Raw genomic sequence first — 6,571 nt, forward strand, 5'->3', positions numbered from 1 at the left:
CTCTCTCTCTCTCTCTCTCTCACACACACACACACACACACTCACGTAAACAACAACAACAACAATAATCTTTCTCTAAGCCCTCCAATTTCTTAAGGAGAAAGATGGTCCTGTAGCCCTCTATAAAATGAAGGTATCGTTGAAATGACTTTTTAACTTTTAACCAATGTGTAAATTAGATTATTACTGAAGTAGTGAAATAAAGTTACCTTGCAAGCCTGTCGCTGGTATGTCTTATCTCGTCTGTAGTCTTGTGAACTAATTTCAAATTCTGAGATGATGTAAACATTGCATTTTATGAAAAACCTAACAAACTACAAAGGTCCCAATACATAGGATGGCATTTTCTCTCCACTAATCGATTCTGCCCACGTGATGAACACACAGAGCACTTTCCTTTTGGGAAGACAGTGATATGCTCTCTCAAATGAGAGGCCCAGGTACAGGCAGCCCTTTTATCATTTGTAATATTTCAATTTTAGGATGTTGAGCCCTGGCAGAAAAAAGTATTTTATAGACTTACAGAGCAACTCTTTCCTCCACTGCTGGACTGCAGCCCAGAAAAGCAGTCCCGGCAGAGAAACTGGGAAACTGTTAGTGGAACCCTTAGTCTTGTGACTTGCTGATGGTGATACATGTTTCCAAGCCTGAAAGACTGCCTGGAGGAAACAGCCGCCGTGACACACAGCTTAAAACAGATAAATTCCCTCCACACTGACAATCGGATTTATGGCAGCAAGCTGTCAAAGCCGGAATTTAAAAGGAAAACAGCGCCCCACACCCCATCCCAGCTCATCTTCATCGAACGGTGGGCAGCATTTAGAGGGACCGTTTAAAATGGCCCACATGGCCAGCCATAGCTCTCACTTCTTTTGTTCCACTTCTCACTTGAGAGATTTAGCCTGACAACTGTCCCCACCTCCTTTCTGTAATGATTCTCCTGACCAGTCAAGCTGTTTTCCAGACTGAGTGCTCTTGAGTGTGAGAGTCGAGGACATAAAGACTCTTAGCTGGACAGCTTCTATTGACAGTCATTTTCTTTCTAGAGACTGAGCCTCTTCAGAAACACAATCTCTATGGCAGCTGCCTCTTCAGTCTTTCCCTTCAGTCACAACTAAATCAATTTGGAGAGGGAAAAATGACAACACTGTAAAATAAAGAATACCCCCAAACAAAGTAGCTTTGTATTTACAGTAAGTCTCACACTAAGAAGGCAAGCATGGACACAGGGAGATGTTCATGGCCCAGAGCAGATGGAGGACTACCTAAGGACACTCACAGCCAAATGTCACCAGAGAGCACCTACTGGCCCATCTTAGGTGACTTGTTACCCCTTTCAAATGGAGACCTAATTTGAAGTACCTATGAAAAGTGCAATGTAATATTATAGTTGAGACAGGGTGATACCTTAATGCTTTTGGGTACATCTCTTAGGAGAGAGAAGTTGGGAATCAGGACCAACAGCACATATCCAAACTGTCGACAACTGCCACCATGCTGCTGTCTTCAGTCACTCCACCTAGACTCTCACAGCCAGCTCTGTCACCTTCCTTTTCAATGTCTTCAGAGTCTAGGCAATACCCGCCTACTGCAGACCTCTCTCAGCCCTCCAAGCTGAGCTAGGTCTGGCTGACATGACCCCATGTCAGTGCTGTGCTTTGGAGCCCATTACATGATTTGTTAAATTACATGATTTGTTAAATCATGTAAAATCCTACAGATATGCCAGAGAGGAGTTGCCCGTTAACTATCAGCACACTCCTGTCCTCTAGAACAGATCTGGGCACAGGGACAGGGATTCAGTAAGTACTTCTGGAGAAGGGTCAGTAAGTAGCCTGAGCTAGGACAGCCAGAGAGCCAGGGTGACTGAGGAGGCCAGGATTCTTGGGGTGGGGAGGGAGAAGCAAGTTGGGTGGGGAGGCTTGGTCCCTTAGGGGCTGCTTGGAAGGCTAATGAAGAAATTAAAAGAAAAGGCTACAAGTGGACTAAAGGCGTCTTAACCACATTTCCTAGTTAGGCTTTTTTCAAACCTCTGCCAAATTCAACCCGTGACAGCAGCAACACACACACACAAACACACACCCCGCACACAGCGCTGGACACAATAGAACAAATTCTTGGTGGTAGAATGTTTTAATCCTTCAAAACTATTTAAAAATTGAGAAATCATGACAACAGCCAGCAGAGGAAATCCTCACTGAGGAACACAGGGCTGCTAAGGGGGCGGGGCCAGCACTGGGGCCAGCACTGAGGCCAGCACTGAGGCCAGCCTTGAGGCCGACCTGGAGTGGCTGCAGCTCCCACACTCTCTGCAGAAAGCAATCAGAAGCTTTATTTGTGGTTTGAAATCCATAACATGAAAACTGTGGGTTTTTAAAATTACGTTAAAAATCTAATTGTGTTGTTCACTGACTAAGGTGATCCTGGAGGGGGGCGGTCTTTACAGATCATAGAGCCCAAAACTATTACCCTCTGTCAGAGTCAGGGCTTCTAAGTAGAACAGGGCATAGGTTAAGAATCTCCCCAGAAAGCACTCAGACCCCCCACCTCCATCTCTCTCTCCCTCTCTGTTACAGAATTCAACACTGGAAAAAACAAGCTGTCCCACTCCTCTGATAAATTCTCCAAATCACATTTTTTTGCATCATCATATTTATAGTTGTTGATTTAATGTGAAAAAATAACTCAGACAAACCACTAAAACAAGAAAAGGATTTATTAGTAGTAAAAGTTTGATTTGTACAACTCTTTTATGTTCCTGTGTACCCAGGGCCATGTAAACTTTATTTGGTGAAAAAGCTAAGAAGCCTGGCGCTGCAGTACCAAATTATGGGGCAGCACTGAAGAGCAGCAGCTGGGGCAGCCGACTGTGGGGAGTCTGGGTGTAGTCAGAGAGGCAGTGAGGCTCGTCAGTAACCCTTTTAGCAGGGAGCCATAGAAAGGTTTTAACTGAAGGAAGGGCACGATCCATCTGACTTACATTTAAAAATATCCCTGGCTGCCATGTGGGGGAAAACCAAGGGAAGATAAAGGTGAGGCCGGAGACTAGACAGGAAGCTAGTCAGTGCACTAGCAGAAGACGACCACAGGCAGAGAGGGGCGGGGCCACGCTCAGTAGTGGGGTCATGAACAGGGCAGGTTCATGGGTTAGAAGAGATAACGGGAAATGAGACAAACCCCTGGGCTTTTGATTTAAACTGGGAAATGAAGGTGTTTCCTCACTGGGGAAGATTAAGGAGAGACCACAAGACAACCAAGCAACACCACAGGCTGGTGTGTGTTGTCACCAGACACATTATGAGCCGTGTAGGTGAAGGTGGCCGAAAGCACTGGGAGGCAAGTCTGAAGGGCTGGAGCTGTTTGGACATCACTAGATGGCCGCCTGCCTTAGATGCCAGACTCCAGCTGAGGGGCTGAGCGGATGAGGAGAGATGGAGAGCAGATCTGGTGTAAGCCACTGTCTGACAGTAAAGGCAAGCTGGAGGAGGGGCTGGCAAAGGGAGGTTCTCCTCAAAGAGGAGCAGTTGTGTCAAATGCCATGGAGAGGCAGGGAGAGGACAACATGGAGGGTGACCTGGACAACCCCAGTGCACTACTAGGGAGAGACGCTGGGCAGGGGACAAGGGAGGGGAAGTGAGCCAGCAATCACAGGCAGCTTTTTCGGGACTCATTTCAACTGAGGATGCAGACAATGGGCTGCTAGCTTGAGGAGAAATGATTACACGAAGAGGGAATTTCAGAGCTGGAGTAAACCAGAACATTTCTGTATGCTGAATGTGCTGCAGCAGAAAGACAGCCAGCAAAGGGCAGGAACTATGACGACAGCAGCTGAGTCTTTGGGAAGATGACCTGGTGGTGGCAGTAGTGGGGGGGAGGGAGCAGATACCTACTGCCCAAAGAGCTGGGCTAGGTGTACAGTCTGTCCCCCTTGATGTGGTTCAGATACAGGCAGGGTGCTCAAACATCCCGGTGGTAGCAGAAAGGGCTGCAACAAGAGATGGAGAACACAGGAGCTACTATGATTGTCCTGTGGGAAGAAGTGGCCCCAGATGGAAAGGCTGTGGAGTGGAGGACAGGTAAAATCCAGGGAATGACAGAACATGGTGAGACGTACTTATGAATGGCAAGCTGGCTTTGCTTCCGGGCAACTTTGTGGATGCTGCCATTGATGGGGAATGTGACCGAAGAGTGGGTCCCAGGTTGGGAATAAATGACAGGTCAGTGGGGAGGAAACACACAGGACACCTGTATATATACAAGTACCAGTGCCAAGTCCACTGGGCCTGAGCCTGCAGCTCAAGGTGGGAGTGAGGTCACCAGCGGCTAGACCCTGAAGAGGAACAGATGGAGGCCAAGGGGCGAGCCGTAGGCAGCACTGCTGCCCAGTGCAGTGGCACCAACACAGAGGTGAACAAGCTGCCAGGAACAGCCAGACTAGAATCAAGGGATAAAAAACAAAGGCACAGTTGAAGCCCAGAATCTTTCAACACAAACACGAACAACTGCATCAGTTATCACAAGACGTCAGGCCACACCCAGCACATCTCTCATTATGAAGACAAATGCAGGACATGAAGAGTTTCTTTATTTTTGAAATAGGCTCTCCTTATGTAGCCCAGGCTGGCCTTCAAACTAGAGATTTCTCCCAAGTTCTGGGATTACTGATGTGTGTAATTTCACCAGGAATAGCATACAGACAAATAAATGAACCTCAGGTGATCCCAGTACCTACTTAAAGGCTGGTGCAGCAGGGTACACCTGAAGCCCCAAGCCTGGGAAGGAGACCCAGGGCTTGCTGGCCAGGTAGTAGAGCCAAATTAGCAGGCATTAGGCTTAATGAGAGACTCGACTCAAAAAGTAAGACGGGGAAAGCTCAAGGAAGTTGCCTAACATTGGCTTCTAGACACACGCACGCCTACACACACAGTTTCTTACATGTTCTGGAAGTCTTTCAGTTAGGAAAACTCAATTTCCGAGAACACTTCATTTTCTGTATACAACTGAATTATACAAATTATACAGAAATCTATCAGCATAGGTAATGCTCCAGAATGTAAGAGCCATAAGAGACTGATCAATAAGAGGTGGCTTTGACAATGCCACTGACAGAGAGGCAATTGTGTCAGCTCTTTCTGCATGCAGAGCTGCATTTTCAGAGAGATGCTCATGAGAACCCGGTTAGTTCAGTGATCAGGACAAAGGAACAACAAAACCCCAAGCAGGTGCAGTCACGGATACCCCTCTCCCGTGCAGCACAGGTGACAGAGCCTGGTTTGTGTGGGGCCTCTGAACACCAAGACTCTTAGAGTACCACTTATCTCTACCCTTAACTGATGCACATTTCTACTTTATAAAATACTCTGAGGCCAAATTTTAGTTATAAAAGGAAATCGGTGAGTTTTTAAAGAAGTAGTTTGGAAATGTGCCCAAAGAGCTGATTCCCCCTCCCTAGGCTTAAAAAAAAAAAAAGTATCCAGGTCATTATCTCCCACTTCATACTGAACAAGACCATGTGATCCAGGCCCTCTGTCACCAAATTGCTCTTCCACATTTACATCAAATGCCTCTCCCCAGTTCGAGTCAGGCCATTAGAGCTGCTGCAGTGGAATAGGAAATAAGGGTGACAAAGATGTTCTTGTCACCTCAGACTTGAGCTGACTAGCTGATGATGCACGGAGCTACTTCCAATTCATTTTTAAATGATTCCAGGAAAATATTCCTCAGTCGGCTAGGCTGACAGAAGAAAGCGCTGCCAGGTCATGATGACTCTGTTCTGCAGTTGCAGCGAACACTGTCAGGAGGAGGAAGGGAGGCAGAGTAGTAATCAGAACAAGAAACTGGCTCTCTTTCCTGGGGGCAGAGCATTGGATTAGGCAACTCCAGAATGGCTGCCATTAAACAATTTGCTAGGAAACTCAGACTTGCTTTTAACCTTTAGCTGAACCAGTGAAACATCCAGTACTTAAAAGCCTATTTCCCTTCTTTGACATCTTCAAAGTTAAAATTTGCAAGCCTTTCCACAGCTTTACTTAAATATGGGTCAGCTGTCTCATTTAAATGCGTAAATGAAATACAGTAGGGATACATGTGCTCAAAAGGGACACTGGTCATATGGACCCATGCTCTAATAAGAGACACTGTGAGATGGACCCATGTTCTAATAAGAGACACTGTGAGATGGACCCTTGCTCTAATAAGAGACACTGTGAGATGGACCCATGCTCTAATAAGAGACACTGGTCATATGGACCCATGCTCTAATAAGAGACACTGGTCATATGGACCCATGCTCTAATAAGAGACACTGTGAGATGGACCCATGCTCTAATAAGAGACACTGTGAGATGGACCCATGCTCTAATAAGAGACACTGGTCATATGGACCCATGCTCTAATAAGAGACACTGGTCATATGGACCCATGTTCTAATAAGAGACACTGTGAGATGGACCCATGCTCTAATAAGAGACACTGGTCATATGGACCCATGCTCTAATAAGAGACACTGTGAGATGGACCCATGCTCTAATAAGAGACACTGTGAGATGGACCCATGTTCTAATAAGAGACA

General features: G+C 46.4%; 1 protein-coding gene across 1 annotated transcript in view; it reads right to left on the bottom strand.

Annotated features, from left to right (window-relative positions):
• Positions 1-6,571, bottom strand: part of Tmem242 (transmembrane protein 242) — a 28,858-nt gene that overhangs the window by 8,524 nt on the left and 13,763 nt on the right. The window lies entirely within an intron of this gene.

The sequence above is a fragment of the Grammomys surdaster genome, unplaced genomic scaffold, assembly GCF_004785775.1.
Source record: "Grammomys surdaster isolate TR1022 unplaced genomic scaffold, NIH_TR_1.0 143, whole genome shotgun sequence".
NCBI lineage: Eukaryota > Metazoa > Chordata > Mammalia > Rodentia > Muridae > Grammomys > Grammomys surdaster.